Source organism: Bemisia tabaci, chromosome 2, assembly GCF_918797505.1.
Source record: "Bemisia tabaci chromosome 2, PGI_BMITA_v3".
Lineage (NCBI taxonomy): Eukaryota > Metazoa > Arthropoda > Insecta > Hemiptera > Aleyrodidae > Bemisia > Bemisia tabaci.
The window spans coordinates 449631-472730 of record NC_092794.1 but is presented as its reverse complement, the minus strand read 5'-3'; the positions used below and the strand labels follow the sequence as shown (position 1 = coordinate 472730).

The 23100-nt window shown below is 39.8% G+C and overlaps 1 protein-coding gene and 1 long non-coding RNA gene across 3 annotated transcripts in view; one reads left to right on the top strand and one right to left on the bottom strand.

Moving 5' to 3' along the window:
• Positions 1-366: 366 nt before the first annotated feature.
• The window catches only part of LOC140223958 (uncharacterized), a 35479-nt gene continuing 12745 nt past the window's right edge, over positions 367-23100 (top strand). Inside the window, exons 1-3 of the long non-coding RNA XR_011899213.1 lie at positions 367-736; positions 2404-3964; positions 19340-19407. This is a non-coding gene — a long non-coding RNA (uncharacterized lncRNA). The remainder of the gene's footprint in view (positions 737-2403; positions 3965-19339; positions 19408-23100) is intronic.
• Positions 19981-23100, bottom strand: part of ND-B15 (NADH dehydrogenase (ubiquinone) B15 subunit) — a 31301-nt gene continuing 28181 nt past the window's right edge. The window contains exons 4-5 of one of the 2 annotated variants that reach the window (XR_011899212.1): positions 22878-23095; positions 19981-22024 (exon numbers count right to left, since the gene is read on the bottom strand). The gene's annotated coding sequence lies outside the window, so the exon portion shown is untranslated. Of the gene's footprint in view, positions 23096-23100 lie in introns of both variants that reach the window. The other variant, XM_072296492.1, reaches the window with a different exon arrangement.

Sequence of the window (23100 nt, the reverse complement as noted above, 5' to 3'; positions counted from 1 at the left end):
GCCAACCTCATTAAAATATTACATCCATTGAATCTCTAAATTTTCACTTTATCTACGACTAAGGGCTTACTAAGATCGACTTTTATTAATCAGCTGAAGATTTTTGGCATAAACTTGTTGTTTCTTTGTAGAATTAAGTGATGAGCTGATGAGCTCGGCAAATCGTATGGTGCACATCTGATTTGGAAGGTTGGGAAAGCAAAAATAACAGTGGAGCCAAATTGGAGGTAGTGGCATGGACCAATAAAGAAGCTTTATTGTCGGTGGGCAGATAGATTTTGTAATTTCAACACAAATGGCATGTACTTACTGCGATTACAGTGAGACATGTCAGTAATAAAGTTAAATTTACATTAGTTATGTCTAAAGTTGACTTATTACCTCTCAAAGAGCTTTTACAGGAATTACCATATGGCAACAGCGAAACGAGAAAACATCAACATAACCTAAAACTCTCTGCGTTACTCGTAGCTTACTAAATACTAACTTCATGCTGGCTGGCCCGAAACTCAGTGTTTATAATTATCTGGGCATTACTTTTTTGTTGTGATAATTTAAAATCAATTTTTCAACTCTTCCTCGTTTATGGTCCTTATTTTATACCCACTTTGAAGGAAATCTAAGCTTCTTCATTCTTATGAAAGAATCGATAAGTGCACTTAGAAACTGCAACTAGTTTCGCAACGACAATTCGAAATTCTTCTGAAAAGACGGGCATTTCATGCAGTTTCTGATGGTAAGCAAGTATTCCTTTTAATCAAGTATCTCAAGTTCAACATGAACATAATAATAGGAATCTGATGTTTTGCACATTGTAAGTAGATACTCCCTCTGGCAGTAGTCGAAGTACCTATGCGCAGTGCAAAGACCATGATCCCCACTAGATGATACAGTGTTCTGATTCTGTAACTTATTGCAAGCCCTGGAATTGTACAGGCTATGGTGCAATGTGGCATACATCTTGATGCCACAATAGTCCTCAACAGAAATCCAAAAAGAATGCCTGTGGCTGCACCAACACATGCTCAAACGCTTTTTTGCAAGCTTGAAACTGCGTAATGGCTGGTACAACCTGCTTAGAAGTCCAACCTTAAGTTGACCATACATTGATTTTTAAGTTTAGATGGTAGTTATTTTTATAACAGTTAAAAATCAGTTGGCAGTAAACATAAAGTAGTACTCTAACCAGCCTGTGGCAGATTTCACCTAGATGAAAGAGACCTGAAATTTGTGATCATACCTGGTGCATGGTGCACACACTGTAGTGCATTTTCCAGATTACTATGGTGATCTTGAGCGTGATGCACAGATCTGTGGCACATCGCGCCATAGTCTGGTGATTTACCAATTTTGTCAAACGTTCAGCCTCAAATGATTATGAATATTGTGTGGAAAATGCCCATCTGCGAATTTTGGGTTCAATTATAGATTATCTGGAGTGAATTTCCTGAACCCTCACTCCCTAACTCTATCACCTCTACTGCTACGCTCATGCCCTACCCCTCCTCCATTCAATGAATCTCTCATTAAGTTCCTGAAAATGCTCAGTAGCCCAAATCGACGGTGTAAGTCCGCAATCACATATATTGTTTGCGGTGTCTGGAAATCTCCGGCTCTATGAAATTTTTTGAAAGGAGAACAAATGGACATCATTCCTTGAAGTTTATGCTGAATTTTCTTCCCACTGAGAAGAAAAATCTCGGCAGTTTTAAAGAATTGCCTTTGACTAGTGTTCTTTTTAAAAAATAAAGTATGACAGGAAGTCTGCGATGTCGCAAACCGAGTTATGTGATTGCCGACTCACACTGTCGAAATACTTCGAGTGTGATCGAGTAAATGTAGGTTTACATGAATCCAATTGTAGTAGATACAATGAGATTTTCCTGACAATAAATTACATGGTTTAAATATTGACTAAGTCACAGATAAGATCATAAAAAGCTGAAGGGATTGCTCCTAGAAGCTGAGGTTGGGCTCTCAATTTTCACTATGCTTACCAGTGGTACTTATCAGTCAATTGTCAAACATTAGGTTTCAATTATTTTAAGTAGAAAAATTCTGTGACGGGACTTTCATTTAGGAAAATGAATTGAATATTAAAAATAGAAACGCAAGAAAAAATTCAAATACAGAAATTTACCTATCATACTTAACAACAAATTTATTCTTTATTTAGCATGACTTAAAAATCCAGCAGTCACTTATTTTTGCCTCATGTATGCCCTCTATCTGTAGTTCTCAATGTTATGGATGTTTATTTTTTTGGTCACTCACTTCATTCTGTATCCAACATGCCAAGGTGTAAACATTTCAAACGATGGAAGCTATTTTGCAATTTCTTAAAATTATTTGTTCAATGAGGAAATAATCACTAATGCCTGTTTTTTTATTCTTTTTTTCTAGAACTTCTTTACGAAGTGCTTGGTTTGCTGGGATCCTCATGGAAAAATGAAAGCTACTAGCACTCTGTGATTCAACTGATTTTTCCGCATTAGATCAGTTATTAACAGAGATTTAGCAGCAAAATCACATCATCAAGTTCTTGAAAATCTACCTTAAAATTTATTGAAAGATTGACAGAAAAACAATGCACTGCATCATAAAAGTGCAATCTCCTGGAAGGCATTTGTTTCAAAGAAATAGCATGTAGGATTTTTTTTTATTATTATTACTTTCTTCCAAAAGTACAAAGACCAGAAATAACTTTGAATGAGCTTATTAACTTTCCTATGAATTGAAAGGGAAGAAATTGGAAGTGTTGGGAATCCTGTGAAGTGCGATTCTGAAAGTGTTTTTAAAATATAGGACGATTGGAATTGAAATATCTTACCTCTTCAGGAGAACTAGACACAGTGAATGTTGAGTTGCTGCAAACTGTTTTTTTCTTGCATGAAGTTTTTAGAAGAAATAGACCAGGCTGTTGAGTAGAAACTCCAAGGAATGGAAAATGTCGTTCAGAATTTTATGATGACTTTGAAAGAATCTAACTTTATGAAAAATCAGCAATTTAATTTGCGGGGGAATGAAACTCTAAATTTTTTGGTGCGGGGCTGTGAAACAATTTTATTTCATTCCTGCGGGGGATTGCAAAAATTTGGTTTCATTGCCCCGCACTAATTTTTTAGTTGCATTGCCCCGCGCAACAGCAACAGGCTGAGTTTCACGGGGCAATAAACTGCGGGGCATTGCTGTGATACCATATCTTAATTTTTTCAAAAACTGCATTTATGCGCCTTGTCCTCCAAGCTCCTCATTTGGAACAAGTCGGACAGTTTGTAAGTACAAAACTGTTAAATGAGCAATTTAATTTTTTCGGTGGATATTCCCATGCATTTAAACTTAGGTACTTTTTACGGGTTGGTTCCGCAGCCTGTAACAATAATCACGCCGACGATTTGCAAGTTCAACTAACAATGTTTTTTTTCCAACGAAGTTTATCTCATAAAAAATTCAAAATTGAATTTTCATTTTTTTTGTTGGTTCATAAGCAGCCTCATTCATTCGCATAAGTTTCATAAGTTTTACGTGAAAATGCCACAATATCCCCCTTGAAATTTTCCGTCACTCGGCGGAGCTCTTATATATGCCGAGCGATACCTAATTTATTAACCAACTATTCCTATTTTTTCCCCCAAATTTTACGAGAATCGCTGATTTTTTTCCGTATGTAAGAAATCAACTTTCAAAAAAACCTCTAATCAGGCTGCAATGATGGTATAGTTCTTAGGGGTTCTATTCGGGAGAGTTTACCTCTAACTACTCTTACTCTATGCTGCTATCTCTTCTATCTCTGTGTAAAAGTAAAAGAAGAAAGTGAGGTTATGTTTACTTGATGTTTACAGTTTACTGGAACATCTGAAAGGATTCTAAAAAAGGTAGATCATTGTCTGACCTCTGACAATGCAGAATTGGTCTATTTGTCAGAAAACTTGCGCTCTAAGATGTGCTGATAGGTGAAAGGCTGGTAGGTACATGACTTACTTTAAGCCAGACTTGACAAACCTTCATACAAATGTACTTCTCCTTCGATGCTTGGACGGACTATCGACGTGCTTTTCCACAACATTGTCGAACATTAATTAATGGAGCCCATTAATTGTTTAAACAACAAGAGTTGTGGAAGAGCATGGTGACATCCTGGATGAACTAGGTAACTGATCAAGCTACAGTCAAGTCAAGCACATCATGAAATCTAATAGCTCAGAGAGAAAACTGGATTGTTTCATAGCCGCAAGAGAGATGCTGTGTTCTTCAGCTGCAAAATATTATTTTGCGTACATTGAAGTAGAGAAATTCCAACCGGAGAGAACTTAGGTATGATTAGACTTTCCACAGGGGGCAGACTTAGCAAGCGATCTGCATAGCTAGGGAACACGGCAGCCTTGTGATTTCGGAGCGGAGACGCCAAAACATAAAATTTAGAGAAAGAGTAACAACTGAAGTAACCACTTTTATTCTTCATCTGCCTTCATAAGGGTGCGGTCGTGTAGTAGAGGAAACTAACTGATGACAATCATTGCATCAAAACCATAAGCGCTAGTTAAAAGCAAGCAATGCGGTTACACTTTTTCACGAATCTAATCACATCACCAATACTACTTAAATTACAAGTCTCCCGATCCACGAGTATTAGGGGAAAAGTCTACGAGAAACTAATTGATCCTGTGATTCAATGCCTTTTAATACATACATTTCTACCAATTTCACTTAATGGATTCTAACCTCTAACTCTAAATTTACGCTCATGCTCATGTTTCGAGAGCGATTATCAGATTATCTCACCACAACTCGCACAATCTCACAGACCCAGACCATCGACAGTGGTAGAAAGTGAGAAACACCTATAAAGAAATCTCATGCTTACTTTTTGGTTTGGCAACATCGTAAAATTCGAGACAGCCTTACATCTCAAAACATCGACCGATCGATTTGGGCACATTGCCAAAGTTTCGATCTCTCGCTCGACCATGTTGGATTTTTGGAGGTAATGCCGTTGTAGGTAATGTCCTGCCCCCGATATCGATACCATGCAGTATCGATGCCAAGACCCCAGTATCGACGGTATCGATACTTAATCTGATTTGGCCATGAAGAAGGCCTCTTTTTCTTTTTTAAAAAATTCTCTCCCCGCTATTTCACCTTCATAATGCACTGTGACAAACGACGGAGTAATCAAGTTTCTCAAGATGATTATACTTCAATAAAAATGGTAAAAGCTCAGTTCGATAACTGTAGTTAAGGGCTCAAAATAGTTGACTAAGGACGCGAACAGGGCTTTTTCGAGAGAGGCGTAAATCTGGCGGAATTTAACGGCCGACAGACATATGCACACTCAGAATCACGGCATAATTCAGAAATAGTATCGATGGTATCGATACCTCATAAGTATCGATACTTCAGCTCGATGATCGATACCGGTATCGATGCTTAGAGTCGATACCAGTATCGATACCGAGTATCGATACTTCCCTGAGTATCGACATCCCTAACTCTAGCTAGAGGATAGACTCTATTAGTGCCACGTCACAGTCGGTATCGATTGTATCGAACTGGATCCAAACAATCAAACATAACCTTACTATTCAATATGAAACTAAAGAATTTCAGAGATAATTCGCCCAGTTTGAGAAAAGAGTTGTGTTAGAGACAGCTCTTTTAATCGCGGAACGTTCCCGCATTGTTAAGTTGACGGGATAAAGCAGTTTCAGAAAGGTGAAAATACCCACGAGGGCCACCATGATTTAGGCCACTCCTATGCCACTCCAGTTTCTCAAGGTAGATTTACACAGGTATAGACTCTATTAGTGCCACGTCACAGTCGGTATCGATTGTATCGAACTGGATCCAAACAATCAAACATAACCTTACTATTCAATATGAAACTTAAGAATTTCAGAGATAATTCGCCCAGTTTGAGAAAAAAGTTGTGTTAGAGACAGCTCTTTTAATCGCGGAACGTTCTCGCATTGTTAAGTTGACGGGATAAAGCAGTTTCAGAAAGGTGAAAATACCCACGAGGGCCACCATGATTTAGGCCACTCCTATGCCACTCCAGTTTCTTGGCTTTTGACAGTGAAATTCTGGGAGGGAGGTGTCAAGATGAGGTTATGTTTGATTGTTTGGATCCAGTTCGATACAATCGATACCGACTGTGACGTGGCACTAATAGCGTCTATGGACAGAACTAAACAACTGGCCTCTGATTGGCTCTCCAGCGGCCCCTTAACGTCAGCCATTTTGGATGTTTTGATCATTTTGATTTATTATGTTCGGTTTATCGTTTGTCAAAATTTTGTGGGATTTTTTGCACAATTTTGGTTATGCGATATTAATTTTAGTGTTTAAACGCACAAACGTTTGAATGTTAATTTGATTGTAATTTAATTAAAAAACGGGCCCCTTAACCTACGTCAAGAGGTCATGTGACACGTACTGAGGCTCATGGGAAATTTTCAACTTTTCCATACCTGTGTAAATCTACCTTGCCAGTTTCTCGGCTTTTGACAGTGAAATTCTGGGAGGGAGGTGTCAAGATGAGGTTATGTTTGATTGTTTGGATCCAGTTCGATACAATCGATACCGACTGTGACGTGGCACTAATAGCGTCTATTGGCGGCGAAATCGGGACAAGTTTGAATTCAAATATATAGGGCGGGAACTGAGTAAAATAATTGCGGAAACAAAGTATTCTAGGTTGATTTTTGCCCAAATTCACTTACCCACTCATATTTCTTTAACTTTATGTTAGCTTTGGTCCGTCGTCGACCGATTAATTTCATTTAGGAGTGACGGTCATCTAGAACTGTAACGACCTGTTTGAACTAGAGTCCCTTTATACCCAGAGTTAAGACAACTCACTTTTGGTTCGGCTGAAAGTGGCCTAAAAAAAAATCCAATTCTGATTGGTTCTCGCTCATGGAGGCCGAAACGAGTGCACCAAGATGGCGGTACCTCGAATGTGAACAAGAATAATGAAAATATCACCTAATTGTGGTTTATCAAGAGTAAATTGTCATTTCCATCGGTCCAAAATGAAAAGAGAATAAGAAATTATTCACAAACCAATCTCATTTTATTTTTAATTGATCAATTTGTTGATGTTGTTGTTTTTGTGTGACAGACATCGCAGGATTCCTGATCCTTATCCCTCAATATCGTTCGTTTGGGTGCACTCGTTTCGGCCTCCATGGCCAGCCAAGGCCGGCTGCCAGTCAGCTGATAATCGAGTTGTCTTAACTCTGGGTATAAAGGGACTCTAGTTTGAACCTGCAGAACCACCATGCAAGGCGGATAAAGAATGGTGGTCGCATTTCGTACCCTCTGGACGTCACATGGTATCGGGTACATCGGGTACATGGGCCGGCCGAGGCCGGAGGAGTCGGCTCAACCTCGAATTGCATGGCAAAAGCCGTACCCTCCTGACGTCACAGTGCTTCAAAATGGCATAGCCAAAATCGAAATGCGACCACCATTCTTTATCCGCCTTGACCACCATGAGCAGAAGAAAAACTAACTTTATCTGAGATTACTGCCTATTACCAAGCAAGAGTAGGTGTAATATAATAGGACGCAGTCCCAACTTTCTTAATATATTCGTTTTAGGCATTTAAAATACGTTTCGAAGAAGAAATATGGAAAAATTAGGAGGACAAGTTCAAATCAAATTTCCGTTTGCCGCCATGGATTCCCGCGCTCATTTACACACTCACACAAGCACCCAGCGCCAAACTAGAGTCCCTTTACTGAGAGTCAAGACAATTCAGCTCATGGATGTCACAAACGGGAATAAAGATTACAGAAATTGAACGTTTTTCGTAATCTTTGATCGGCCCATTCTCAAATTCCTTTCTCCGTTCCTTCTTTCATTCCGTTTGTTCCTTGTCGAACCCGAAATTCCTCGGTCCATTCCAGATTATAATCTTTGCAATTGGTGAAAATGTAATCTTTATTCCCGTTTGTGACACTGAGACGGCCGAAAATACGGGAACCAATCAGAAATGGATTCAAATTGTCTTGACTCTCAGTATAAAGGGACTCTACGCCAAACCAGGCTTCACTTTTTCCCCGTGCTTTTAGATACGAGCACTCCGTCTTTATGTCTTTGGATCTCTATCATTAGAGTACCTTTATAGACAGAGTATGGCCATTTCTGTTCCGGTTTTTCATTGGTCACGAGCGAATAGGCTGACACGATGCTCTTAGGGCAGAGACAAGAGACCCTCCACTGGCCTCCTAGCGACAGGTGGAAGCTTTTACTTTCGGGGTTTCAACAATTCCTTATGGACAATTATTAGGGAGCAACAGTCATCACCCTAGTTTCGGCTGTTGACTTACCTACATGGTCGATGATGAGCTTCGGATGACGTCATGAGCCAAACAACTTTCCCAAACGTCGGCCATTTTCGGCTTGTTTGCAAAACGAAACTGCCAACACGTTGTTGAACATCAACCATGTAGGTAAGTCAACAGTAGAATGCTGAAGTCCCGAAAGTAAAAGCTTCCACCATGGCCAAGATACTAGTGGAGGGTCTCTTGTCTCTGTCTTAGGGCCGTAAATAAACAAACAAGATGGCTGATCTCAGCAAGCAAGATTGAGGTTGCCGGCCAGCGGGCTGATTATTGAAATTGATAGACAAAGCAATAGACAAAGAAGACAAAAAGGATCTGGAGGGATCCTATTGGTAGAAGTGGGTGGTTTCAATGGACAAAGAAGGTAGGTAATAGACTAACTAACGGCAACCTACGAGGGACCCGATAGTTAGTCTATCATTTTCCCCCTTAGTCTATGGGAACTACCCATTTCAACCAATAGGATTGCTTTATACCCCCTATGTCTTCTTTGTCTATAGCTTTGTCTATCAATTTCAATAATCGGTCCGCAGGTTGGCCTAGTGGTTAGCGCGTCTGACTCTAGGTCAATAGGTCCCGGGTTCGAATCCCGGTGGTGGCGACAAATTTTCATGGAACTGACGAGTGGATCTGTAAGCAGAATTCGCTCGGCCTTAATCCGTGAAAATTTGTAAGCCCGAGCATGGATGTCGACCAAACTCTCTGATGTCTTCGGACAATAAATAGTGCCTATAGATGGCTGTAGATTCCTAAAGGAATAGAAGCCACTAAACTCTCAATAAAAAAAAAAAAAAAAAAAAAAAAAAAAAAAAAAAAAAGATCGAGGTTGTTATGCACATCTTACATCCTCCTGTGATAAAGGTGAAAGGCGATTTAACAATGTTTTCGTTTTTTTTTCGTGTGTTATTCGTAGATATGCTAGTTTAAATTGTTACTGTCGTATAATTAAAATTTTTGTCAAATTTAGCTTCTTATCGATGTTACGGTGAGTCGCCATCTTGTTTGTTTATTTACGGCCCTAAGAGCATCATGAAGCCTAAAAACTCGTTGACCAATCAAAAAGCGGAACAGTTTTCCTGTAGTAAAAAGATACGAATGGCCATAAGCCCCACATACACGGTGAAAGTGGACCTTAATATTGGCTTAATGTGGGAGTCACCGATGCGTTGTTGAGCGGTGAACCTTAATATTCTTCGGGCCGACGATTATTAAGGCTCACCGATGGTATTCTGAATCAACGATCACCATCCTCTGGAGGATTGCTCTGTGTTTGGTTTTCTCCCGGTCGTGTAGTGTGGTTAGTGGAGTTTTTTTATTCGTTTTCGCATGCGTTTCGCAATTTTCAGTCATTAAAATGTCTTTCATCGATAGGAACAAGAACGTGAAGAGAACGGTCCTACTTAAAATTATGCCCAAGCCGGGTAAATCATGCAGGGAGTTGCTAGCAGGTAGAGCTGGTGTGCACGATGACAAATCCACGAGGGTATTGGTTCAGCCCAAAAAAGTTATTTCTGAACCTATGAACAATACTTCACCTACCCAAAATAATCATAATATGTTCGGTTGGAATTTCTTTCATGGTTGGAAATAACAAAAAACAATCAACACATAACCTTCAATATTCACGTGCACTTCCAGAATTTTAAAAAATCAAACAAGTTAAGTCACTGTTGTCAGGGTTGTATAAATATGTTCACTAACCCATTTGAACTCTTATGAAAAATTTGTATTGGGCCTCTGGCTCGGCAACAATGCTAGGCCCTGTCGATTTAATCGTGTAACTGCTGTTTAAAGTGACTTTGAAGGTCACCGCTCAACAACGCATCGGTGACTCCCACATTAAGCCAATATTAAGGTCCACTTTTACCGTGTATGTGGGGCTATACTCTGTCTATAAAGGTACTCTACCTTTCATACCATAGAGTACATAGAGTCGTAATGTAAATGGGAGAGCTGGCGCCATGTTCTGCTCGACGAATTCCGAGCCCGGTGTGCGCCGAGTTCGGGTCAAAGACATAAAGACGGAGTGCTCGTATCTAAAAGCACGGGGAAAAAGTGAAGCCTGGTTTGGCGCTGGGTGCTTGTGTGAGTGTGTAAATGAGCGCGGGAATCCATGGCGGCAAACGGAAATTTGATTTGAACTTGTCCTCTTAATTTTTCCATATTTCTTCTTCGAAACGTATTTTAAATGCCTAAAACGAATATATTAAGAAAGTTGGGACTGCGTCCTATTGTATTACACCTACTCTTGCTTGGTAATAGGCAGTGATCTCAGATAAAGTTAGTTTTTCTTCTGCTCATGGTGGTTCTGCAGGTTCAAACAGGTCGTAACAGTTCTGGATGACCGTCACTCCCAAATGAAATTAATCGGTCGACGACGGACCAAAGCTAACCTGAAGTTAAAGAAATATGAGTGGGTAAGTGAATTTGGGCAAAAATCAACCTAGAATACTTTGTTTCCGCAATTATTTTATACAGTTCCCGCCCTACATTTGAATTCAAACTTGTCCCGATTTCGCCGCCAATCATCTAGCCAATAGTAGAGGTGGTTGAAAAGAAGCTTCATTTTTTGCTTTTAGCCCTCCGTCTTTATGTCTTTGGTTCGGGTCGCTTTTTCGATACATTTTCGATCCAAAATGGCGGTGTGGAATACGTGGTAATTTCTAGAGTACCTGTATAGCGGGAGTATGGACAGATCGCTTCATGGAGGGCTTAGGGCCCAAAAGTGCAGCCACCCTTCTAACCAACCTCTAACGCACAAAATTTCACTGCCAGTCTGCAGGTTCCAATTCTAACCAAGATGGCCAAGAATGTACATAAATGAGCGTTCTTCCGCAAATCTGGAATGGACCGGGGAATTACGGGTTTGGTTGCGGGTTTGGCAAGGAACAAACGGAATGACAGGAGGAACGGAGAAAGCATAGAGTACAAAGAAAGGCATTTGAGAATGGGCCGATCAAAGATTACGAAAAACGTTCAATTTCTGTAATCTTTATTCCCGTTTGTGACATCCATGTCAGGATGACTTGGACTTGGAGTAGAGAACTACTTCTTGATTTGTGGACTGTGGTAAATGCAAAGAAGTATGGTGCTTTCTGGAGCACTCGTAACATGTTCTGACTGAAGAACATTTTTCTTCATGTTTTCTCAGACAATTTAGGAATAATCCAAGATTTTTTGCTTTAACAATTCTACTTCTGACAGGCATAGACAAAAATTCAGAACACTGATAAATTTTGTGTGCTTGATTGCAAAGAGGACATCGAAAGCTATTTCCGATTTTTGTGGAATTTTTAAGACTCTTACCTTGCTCTCGCTGATCATTTGGCAATGTTGACACAGTCAACGCTCGCAATACCTGACACCGTCTTTCCAAAAAATCAAACAATTGGCTCTTCGTTGGGCACTCCTTTTTGGGAGCCACTTTTTCCCATTCACTCAAAGTCTCTTTGTCAAATTTACTAGTAATTAAGAAAATCAAAATCGGATCCCAAGTTTTCGTTTCTACCTTTAATGCATCTAATGCATGACAAGCCTGTTGAACTTGGATAATTAATTTACGAGTTGACTCTTCTGTACACACGTCCGGCAAATTAACTAGAAAACTGACATGTTTATCCACAATGACTCGCTGATTATCAAAATGCTCTGATAAGATTTCTAACGCTGCTGGATAGTTTTCATTCGTTAACTCTAAATTCTGCAATAGAGCAGCAGCATTTCCTTTTAAAGCAGATTTTAAATAAAACAACTTTTGAACTGAAGAAAGAGACCTATCTGCATGAACAATGCAGTTGAACATTTGCCGAAAACTCATCCAGTTCTCGATCGAACCATCAAATGTTGGAATATTAGGTTTTTTCAAGGAGGAAGTCCTTTGAGCAAAATTGTAGCCGTGTTCACTCACATTAGTGGATGAACTGGAACCCGAATCAGACAGTCTGCCGTTGGCAACTGACAACACACTGAAATACAAACTCTCAAAATTGCTTATGTCATCAGAAATGTCTGCATCGCTGATGTTGGAAATTTCGTGTACAATATTTAAGTATTGAGACAAAATGGGCGTTACGGCACTAAGTCTCACTTTGAGCTGTGACGTGTCGGCTGCATTTTGGGCTAAATAATCGGAAAATCTCCGTAACTGACCTTCGTGCCTTAGTTTCGTGGCACTTAACGCATTAAGCCGCGCAACCGTACATTGGGATTCGTTATCCGACATGTTATAAATTCACAAAAATACACAGAAATACGCAAAACAGTAGAGAAAGCGCCGATTAGGGGCGAGAGAGAGTGCCAAATGAGGGGCGAAGGAGGGTGCCAACTAGGGGCGAGAGAGGATGCCAACTAGGGGCGAGAGAGGATGCCAACTAGGGGCTAGAGAGGATGCCAACTGGGGGCGAGAGAGGATGCCAACTAGGGGCGAGAGAGGTTGCCAAATGAGGGGCGAAGGAGGGTGCCAACTAGGGGCGAGAGAGGTAGGTACATAAACAATGAAAAAGACATGAGAACAAAAATGACAAATGGGGCCCCAAATGGAAGGAAAAATAAAAGAGTTCAAATCATATGATCAAGCACCAAGATGCGGTGTAGAGAGACGGAGAGACGGAGAGACGGAGTGAAGGAAGGTGAGCTGGGCGCCGGGCGGAGAAAGGAGAAGTAAAACGTCTGAAGAAATGTCAGCTGAGAGAGCAGGAGCACAGGTGCCGTTTATAATTCGCACAATCACAAGTCAATACTACGATGAAACATCTTAACAGCCCGAACAAAAGCGGAAAGTGTTACTATGGCGATTCGCTTAACTCCGCTATTTCGGAACGCGAAACCGGCGATAGGAGGTTAGACTGTCGACGCGCACGGAGAGCACTCAGCTGATGATAAAATCATCGAATAAACTCATAAAAAATGGGTTTGAAGGTTATGAGGGTTATAGGTTTTCAAAGTTAAATGTTACCAAAAATGCACTTAAACGAACGATGACGATGAATCCCAAGTCTCGCGTCACTAGACAAGGTCAAATCACGTCGAGGTCACCAAAACTGTAGGGAAAAGGGGGGAATGGGAAGGAAATAAGGACAAAACTATCGGGATCAGAAGAGCGTGTATGAACGTGAGAGAGGATCAGAAAGACAAGTGGTGGTGCGTAACCATAGATACATACAAGAGATATACATGATACAGTCAAAATCGTACAAGCCGAATTGTCTTGACTCTCAGTATAAAGGGACTCTAGTTGGGCCGAAAGTGGCCTAAAAAAAAATCCAATTCTGATTGGTTCTCGCTCATGGAGGCCGAAACGAGTGCACCAAGATGGCGGTACCTCGAATGTGAACAAGAATAATGAAAATATTACCTAATTGTGGTTTATCAAGAGTAAATTGTCATTTCCATCGGTCCAAAATGAAAATAGATTAAGAAATTATTCACAAACCAATCTCATTTTCTTTTAATTGATCAATTTGTTGATGTTGTTGTTTTTGTGTGACAGACATCGCAGGATTCCTGATCCTTATCCCCCAATATCGTTAGTTTGGGTGCACACGTTTCGGCCTCCATGGCCAGCCAAGGCCGGCTGCCAGTCAGCTGATAATCGAGTTGTCTTAACTCTGGGTATAAAGGGACTCTACTCCTTTGTTGTTGTTACTACCGAGATCCGAGTCCGGCTACGGGCCCTTCCGACTTCCAGCCGCCCGGGCCATTTAGCTTCTATCCGGCTCTGCCAGCGTCAGGGGCCCCCGTCAGCCCAGTCCGTCCGTCCAGCCCTGGTCATCGGATGGCCGGGTACCCGTGTATCGCAAACAATCGATTATGTATCGAAAAAGTGACCCGTCGTCACACAGGAGTCTCGGAATTCGGGACATGGAAAATGCTTAAAAGTGGTGCCAGCTCTCCCACTTACATTACGACTCTATGAATGTTTCATACCCAGAGTTAAGACAACTCGATTATCAGCTGACTGGCAGCCGGCCCTGGCTGGCCATGGAGGCAGAGCTGCCGTGATAGCGAAGAGAGCCGTAAGTGCAAAACTGAGGTTCTGAGAAAACGGGCTCAGAAGCTTCTTAGAGTACCTGTATAGGGAGAGTATGGACAGATCGATTCATGGAGGGCTTAGGGCCCAAAAGTGCAGCCACCCTCCTAACCAACTTCTAACGCACAAAATTTCACTGCCAGTCTGCAGATTCCAATTCTAACCAAGATGGCTAAGAATGTACATAAATGAGCGTTCTTCCGCAAAAATGAGTAAAAAAAAATTCGGCCATTTTAAATTTAAAGCAGCCGCCATATGAACAATTTTGGTTTTTTCTCCCTCGGCCTCGGCTACCCCCTCCCCTCAACACCATCCCCTCTCCCCCTGCACCCCCTCCTCCTCCCACTACTGCACCTCTTCCGCTCCCGGCCGACGATCTTTGAGGGTAACCGATGTGTTCGGGATACATCACAGATCAGATCTTGAAATTTTCAAAGCATTCCGTGCAGAAATGGCTGAGAAATAGAAGAATTGGTGCCAGTTTGAGAGCCCCAGTTTGTACGTGGGCTGGACGCTTGTGCTTGCTGCTGTGGCTGCTATTTGCCTCTCCTCTATTTCAAATGACGCAGTTACTGCTGCATTAACAGTAACTGAAGAGAGAAAGAGTTTCATAATTTGTCTCTTTATTTTAATTATAATTCGGAAGAAGAAAGAAAATTACTTACTTGCATTGTTATCCATGGCCCATTCAATCTATTTACTTCCTCTTGTGGTCAGAGTTAAGAAATTTCGTGAGAGATTATAAAAAGAAATTTCATGAGGAAATTTCAAAAAATTTCATTTAACACTCAGAATGAGTCAGTTAAGTCATTTTCTTTTATTGTGTCATTCGAAAGTAGTAAGTGATCGGAGCTTACAGTTTTTTTCCTAAATTCTTTTGATGACTGCAAACGGGAGAAAAGTTTATTTGAAAGTGCCAAAAATTAGAGTGGCCTAAAACGGCGTTTGAACTGCGCGCTCGTAGGTCCCGCATGTTACACGTAACGAGTATGGCGGCGGAATGCGTGGTGGAAGAATACACGGCGGCGTCGCGTTGACGTTGTCTCTGCGTTGGTTTTTGTTGGTCAATTGGAGGTGGTGTAGGTTACTTTGTTTGAGATTCAAATCCATTGTTCTTAATTCTCTAAAGCTTTTATATCAGAATGCGATACAGATATATATATGTAGGATATGAAACATTCACATAGAACTTACTTAACCTCAAACGAGAAATCGTGATGTCAACATCGGCAGCGTGGCGGTAGTAAGCAGGTCGGCTCCGGCGCCGCCATCTTCCCGTCTATGACGCGTATAGTTCGAAGATTCACGGCGGTCGGTTCTAACACGTTTTCGAGGACCCATTAAAAGGAATCGTTATATCTCCGCGGAGACAATTTTTCGTGAAATTTTTACATGCGCATCGTTCTACTCGTACCGAAAACTGTAAGATACGACTATTTGCAGGCAAATCCCTCCCGAGCTTAACTGACTCATTCAGGATTAAACCCTAGAAACTTATGAATCTCCTTAAGTCCCTGTGTACGCACGTGGTAAACTGTCAAAGGGAACTTTAGAAATGCCCAAAAAGTTGAGTAAAACAGCAAAAACATAATTTTGAATTTTTTTTTTGAACTTGAAGTTGAACACACAGCCGTGCTGGTTGAACACCAAAATAAATTTTACGGATAAAGTAAGACATTAGCTTTCATATTTGGAACAAAACAAATTTCTTGACTATAAAGAATGCTAGTACCCCCTAATAGTAGGTATATCCTTCTTTTTTGGTACAAAAGGGAGGGAGGGATCTTAAACTATCCTTGAAACAATTTAAATGATTTTTCAGAAATTAACGGTTCCCTTCGCTAACGTATTTCTTTTTTGAAATAGGAAATATTTGATAAACAAGTAGAGTACCTGTATTTTTGAGCTTTGAAGTGATGGATTTTGAGATCAGTAAGTAGCTAGGTATTTTACTTTTTCTTGAATCTGAGAGAAAATGTTTCAAAATGAAAGAGTAAGCATTTTGTAAGTGTGAGAGAAGACGAGAAGGGAAGAACTAAGAAGAGAAAGCGCTCCACTTGGTCTAATTGACGAATATTATTCTCCTTAAAAATAAAAACAAATTCTGTTGGAAAAAACAAGCATTTTTGACATTTTGTCGGTCGAAGGAAATTTCATGGGGAAAAAAGAAATTTCATGAAATTTCATGTGAAATTTCTTTAAGCAACTCTGCTTGTGGTTAAAACGGGATAACGATATATGATAACGGGAAAATTCAAGAATATTTGAAATTCTGATGAAGGATGAGTTATGAGCATAATCAATAGCATCGGATTTGAGCAAACCCCCAGTGTTCTGCGGGGTCTAGTCTGGATTTCAACGATGACCCCAGTGAGCACCAACCATCTGTTTGGTTAGCCTCGAAAACGCGGATCGGGTTCACGAGAAAATGCGGATTCACCGGATCGGATTCACGCGCTCTACCCGATCCGACGCGAGAATTCGCTTCTTATATCATTATTTTAAAGGAGAAAAAAATTGACGGTATTTCTTGAAGTTTTTGCAGAATTTTCTTCGCATAGAAAAGAAAAATCGTGACAGTTTTAAAGAATTGCCGTTGAGTAGTTTTCCGTTTAAAAAATAAGGTATGACAGGAAGTCTGCGACGTCGCAACCCGAGTTAAGTGATTGCCGACTTACACCGTCGATATACTCCTCAGCAGGGCTGGGAACCCGGCACCTGCGGAACCGGCATGTTTCGGGGAACCGGAACCAGAACAAGAACCCGAACCCGAGTTTCAGGAACACCGGAACCAGAGTCGGAACCGGTTCTGGAACCGATGGGAACCAGGACAGAACCGGGTTCCGTATGGGTTCCCATTAAATAATAATTTGGAAATTGGCAAGAATAAAAAAGGGCCACGGAGGGTTATAGCGAGGGATCTTTGCTGATATGCATAGTCAAGGCTCAAGAGTAATCGGATATAAGGAGAGAGCGACTGGTATCAGCTGATGCTGCAGTTAAATTCAAATTTTAACATGGAATCGTTTTTCGTTCTTGTTCTTGCAATTTACTTCTTCAAAACTAGATTCATGTGCCTCGGAACCTACAGCTGGAACCGGTTCCGGAACCGAAACCTGAATTCCTAGACCACCGGAACCAGAACCCGAACCCGAGCTTCTGGACCAATGGTACCAGAACCGGAGCCGGTTCCGAAAACCCACCGAGTTCCCAGCCCTGCTCCTCAGCATTATGCTGGCATATTGGAGAGTAACAATACACTAACCTCTTTTAAAAGTCGGTCTCACCAAATGTCGCTGCTTCTAAAATGCATTTAATTTGTGATTGGAGGATACAATTTGTTGCTTGTAACATCACCGACTCACAATGTGTATAAGTAAAACACCGGTTTTTTTTAGAGTACCTGTATAGCGAGTTTTTACTTTCTCGTTTTCATACTTCTGCCAACGGTTACGCGGAAAGGGAAATGGTAGGAGACATAGTCTGTTCGAGATGGGAAGAACCGTGCAAAGTCGGAATTATTTGCACGGGGGGGGGGGGGGGGGTGTCTCAACCCTCATCAACTGTCACCTCTCGATGTTACGCGCACGTCGCAGCCACCGCACAGGAGGCAATGGAAATCGGGGAGGCAGTTTACCCCGGGATTTGAGACCTGGAGCGGAAAATTTCCGTGCTAGGCATCGAGCGGTGCGGCGCGCGGCGCGGTAAGCGACTCTTGAGGAGCCAGCCCTCTTTGCGGTGCGCCACCGTGCGGGGTTGGTTCGGTGTCTTCATCGCTGACAATAGCTCGAACGCTACCCTTGCCTCTACATAGTGCTATTAATTCCGACTTTCCACGATTCTTCCCATCTCAGACAGACTATAGGTCGGTGAAGGTTAATTGGACTACATTTTGCAATTTGGAACTATAAATTCTAGCCTGGTTTAAAAACAACGTATGTGCCATTAGTTTCCCTATGCACATAAGTGTTTTTTCAGATGAGCCAGAATTTATAGGTCCAAATTGCAAAATGCAGTACAATTTAATTTGAGGATTACATTTTAATACGGGAGTCGGTTTGTGAACATCCTTGTACTTAGAATGAGTGCTAGTTTTTTCAGTTTTTTTATTTTGTGCCAATTTTTTTACGCCTCAGTATACCCTAAACCAGCATTAGGGAAGTGAGAAAAAGTAATCTTAGCGGAAGAAATAGTTTTTCTGAAATGTCAGCACGAACTTGAATTTAGGGTTGTTATTGCAGGAATGGCCAGAGGATAACTAACATTATGAAAAAATTAAACCACCCTTGGTTGTCTCCTCTTCAGTTCTCTATAAGCAAGAAGATGGACAAAGTGGTTGGAGTGTGCTCCTCAAAAATAATGTTCAAGAGTAAAACAAAATGATTTTCTTACATATCGCCTAAAATAGAAAATTTGGAAAACATCGATTTGCCCAAAAACTGTTCTTGAAAAACATGTTTCTCCGGTCAAAGGACCAAATCCTTTCTTTAACCTACGTTAATATTATCCGTTTATAATATAAAAGTCAACGATGCATCGTAAAGCCATGGTTCAATGCTCATGCAGTTTCTCTATTAACATGAATGTTGTGAATTGGCTTGTTTTTCTCGAGCAATCCAGGAGGAACAAGAGACGGAATTGTCCCACATCAGCCAAAAGTGGATTCCAACGAAAAATATCTGGAGCTTCCTCTTAGAATATATTTAATAAAAGGCATTGATAATGAATGATTTCCTTTCCTCTTTAAGCATATGCATCTTCCTGCTAAAGAATGGCAAAACTAATCTTAAGGTAACGTTTCAACTTCTTGTAGTTTTAGGCATCTACTTAAAAGAATCTAATGAAACTGGTGGACTTGTCGCTAGCTGTCTGATCACTCATTAATGGTGAATCCGAGAACTTCTACCAGCCAGTTTCACCTAAAATGCATCCTATGTAACCTCATTGTATTGTCTTCCACAGACACCCCCCGCAGTTGGTTTCCGTGAACCTGTGAGTCCAGTTTGAAAAAGGAAATATTTTCAAGGGAGGTAAGTTATTCCATGATGATAATGTCAATTACTCAGCCTATTTATTTCGACAATCTACTTAAATGCATCTGCAGAGAGTTCATTGGTTATTTGGATTACTTTATTAATTCACAATTGGAATTTTATTAAATTTTGTTGAAAGTACGAGGAGAATTTCTTTTTGCTCTTATAAATGTAAAATTATTTTCAGAAAGTTATCTCTTCTGTTCTTGGTTTGCATATAGGTAAGGGGTAAGAATTAAAGTGTATCACGAGATAGGGAACTATTTTTTTCTACTTCAGTGTTCAACACATTTAAATACCTGCAAGCATGCACTCCGAAACAAATGTCTTTTCACAATGGTCATTCCAAAGATGGTACAACAGATGGCATTTTCTAAAATGAGCCAGACATGATTTTTCCTTTCACTGGGAAATAGTATAATTGCTGAAAAGTCAAACTACATTTACTTTTGCAAATGATCCTAAAGCACAGAGAAAATGCTTATGCACGGAGAAGAGATTTAATTTTCTGTAATCTTGTATTCTTGCATTTTTTAAAATCGACTTAAACCAAAAGAATTTTAGCGAAGATGATCGATAAAACTACAAATTTATTAACTTACATACCGATGCATTGCAGCCAATACAGCCGTCGTCAGAATTTCGGACAAAAGAACAAAAAATTAACAAAACATTGAAAATAAGAAGAGTAAAAAATACATAGAGCGCCTAAAGAGTGCCATAGCCATAGTGTTGCCAAATCCTGATGTAAATCTATGGTTGGCGTGGTAACAGTAAACAGATCCGTATGTGTGTTAATAACATTTTGATTGTTTCGTATAGCTTTGCAAATTTCAAAACATTCTATTACTTTGAGATGTTTTTTTTATTTCTACTACCATGCATGATTCCTAAATTTTCTTGCACACTACCAATATTATGCTTATTTTCGTTTTTACGTTTAAACATTTGTGATCGTTGATCTCTTTTATGCTCAGCGTATCTTTTATTAAAATTACTTAGTTTTACCAATGTAAACTGCATCATAATCATTACGATTAATTCTGCACACACCAGAAACATCAATTTTATCCAATTGTATCTTTTTTTTGAAAGTATGACAAAATTTGTTCTGTAAATTATAATCAGTACTAAAAGCTGGCTTAAAACCATGTTTTCTGTAAATGGATGCTATTAAATTAATAAAAAGAGCTAATCAAAGACGCGTTTAAAATAATTTGATTATCACTAAAAATTATAGAAGCACTGCAATTGTTATTATAGATAAGCATGATTTGAATGTTAAAGTCAAAAATTATGTTCAGAACAATCATGACAAATAGTTACCTTAAGAAGATCCATCTAGGAAATATACTTTAGGAATCAACAAATTAATTAATGATTCAGTGCTTCTTGTGAATTCTAGATTTAAGAATGCTTTGAAGTCTATTGTGCAAGTAAAAATAGTTTTAATTTACACGCTGCCAAAGCACCATTTCAACTACTTTTGAAGCAGCGCAAACCAAATGTTCCAATACGACTGCTAGTAGATGCTAGAGTACCTTTATAGACAGAGTATGGCCATTCGTATCTTTTTACTACAGGAACACTGTTCCGCTTTTTGATTGGTCAACGAGTTTTTAGGCTTCATGATGCTCTTAGGGCCGTAAATAAACAAACAAAATGGCGGCTCACCTTAACATCGATGAGAAGCTAAATTTCACAAAAATCTCAATGGGCCTGTTGCAAACTTTTGCTAGAGCAAAACTAAGAGTTGTTTCCTGCAGATAATGCCTCAAAAATCACGATGAGCGCATCGGCAAAGTCTAAAATGCACTCATAACTTCACAATCTGCGTAAGATATTTGCGGTTTTTTGAGCTTCCCGCTTCGAAAACGATACTACGGTACAGGTGAACATTTTGTTAGAGGAGTCGTTCCATTGGCGACAATACTCATCATGGCCGACGCCAGTCCGCCAAAACACGTGTGATGGGACGAGATAACACCTGAACAGGATTAAACCATATAACAATCGGCGTGTTTACGTTCATATTTTCCTCGCCCGCCTTAATTGACCTTGAACTCTCCTCGAATTACGCGAGGAACTGCGCAAGCGTCGGCCATGATGAATATTGCCGACGATGGAGCAACTCCTCTAACTAAATGTTCACCTGTGCAGTAGTATCGTTTTGGAAGCGGGAAGCTCAAAATAACGCAAATTTCTTACGCAGATTGTGAATTTATGAGTGCATTTCAGACTTTGCCGATGCGCTCATCGTGATTTTTGAGGCATTATCTATAGGAAACAACTCTTCATTCTGCTCTAGCAAAAGTTTGCAACAGGCCCATTATGTGGCAGTAACAATTTAAACTAGCATATCTACGAATAGCACACGAAAAATAGATGTAAACATTGTTAAATCGCCTTTCACCTTTATCACAGGAGGATGTAAGATGTGCATAACCTCAATCTTGCTTGCTGATAACAGCCATCTTCTTTGTTTATGTACGGCCCTAAGAACATCGTGTCAGCCTATTTTCACGCGACCAATGAAAAACCGGAACAGAAATGGCCATACTCTGTCTATGAAGGTACTCTAGTAGATGCTGTGCAAATCTCATCGTACAAAATGCTAAACATGTCGACAGAAAAATAAAATCAACTATTGAAAGAACCAACCAATTTAGCATAAAAAACAGGATACAGTTGGCTAAAGAATTAGCAAGATTTAAAATGTTACAGAATTATAGTTCAGTTTCGCTGGATATTGTTAACCTATATTGTAATATTCTTCCTATTGAACAATCGATAGAAATTCTAGAAAAGAAACTTGCTGAGAGAAAAAAAATGAATAAAAGCGAACTAATTTATTGATAGAAATTGTTCGAAATAATTTAAATCCAAACTACTTCGTTTGTAATAAGGAATTTTATCATGCACCGGATAGAATTGCAGTAGGATTACCATTATCTTCAACAATAGCTAAGTTATTTTTTATGAATTTTGAAGAGATATATATGGTAAGAACTCATATTTTAAACAAGTTAAACTGTTTCGTCGTTATGGTGACTACACTCTACTTATTTCAAATTTAACCAGTGAGCAACTCAAAATGTTATTAAAATATATATATATGGTATTTCACCGTTTGTACAGCCCACATTTGAAGTTATGCAGAATAATACACTGATTTTCTTGGATTTAACACTTAAAATAGAGAACGATGCATTAGCATTTACAGGAGACCAACTTATACTAATTTAGTAATAATAAATTATGACTCAAATCATCCAAGACAACATGGATGGTTACCCATTACATATAGTTAAGAATATTACTTCAAAACATATTAAAAAGAAACGAAAGATTGATGTTATTTTAAAGACCCAGCAAAATGACGGCCATAAAATCAAGAATGTTGATACTTATGTATACATTCCCCTTACTATAATGAATTAAATAAATAAAAAATAGCATCCACTTACAGAAAACATGGTTCCATAATATGGAGTGAATGGGGACAGGCGGGTGAATAGGGCCAATTTTGATTTATTTTCGATTTATAGTCATAACTCGGTAAGTTTGGCACCTACGAAACTCGTTTTTTTCGAAAATGCACAGTTTGACGTCCTCTTTAAGTAACCGGTGTAATTGGTGTTGTTTGGTGAAAGCATAAAATGTCAACATAACTTCAAAACCGGACCTGGA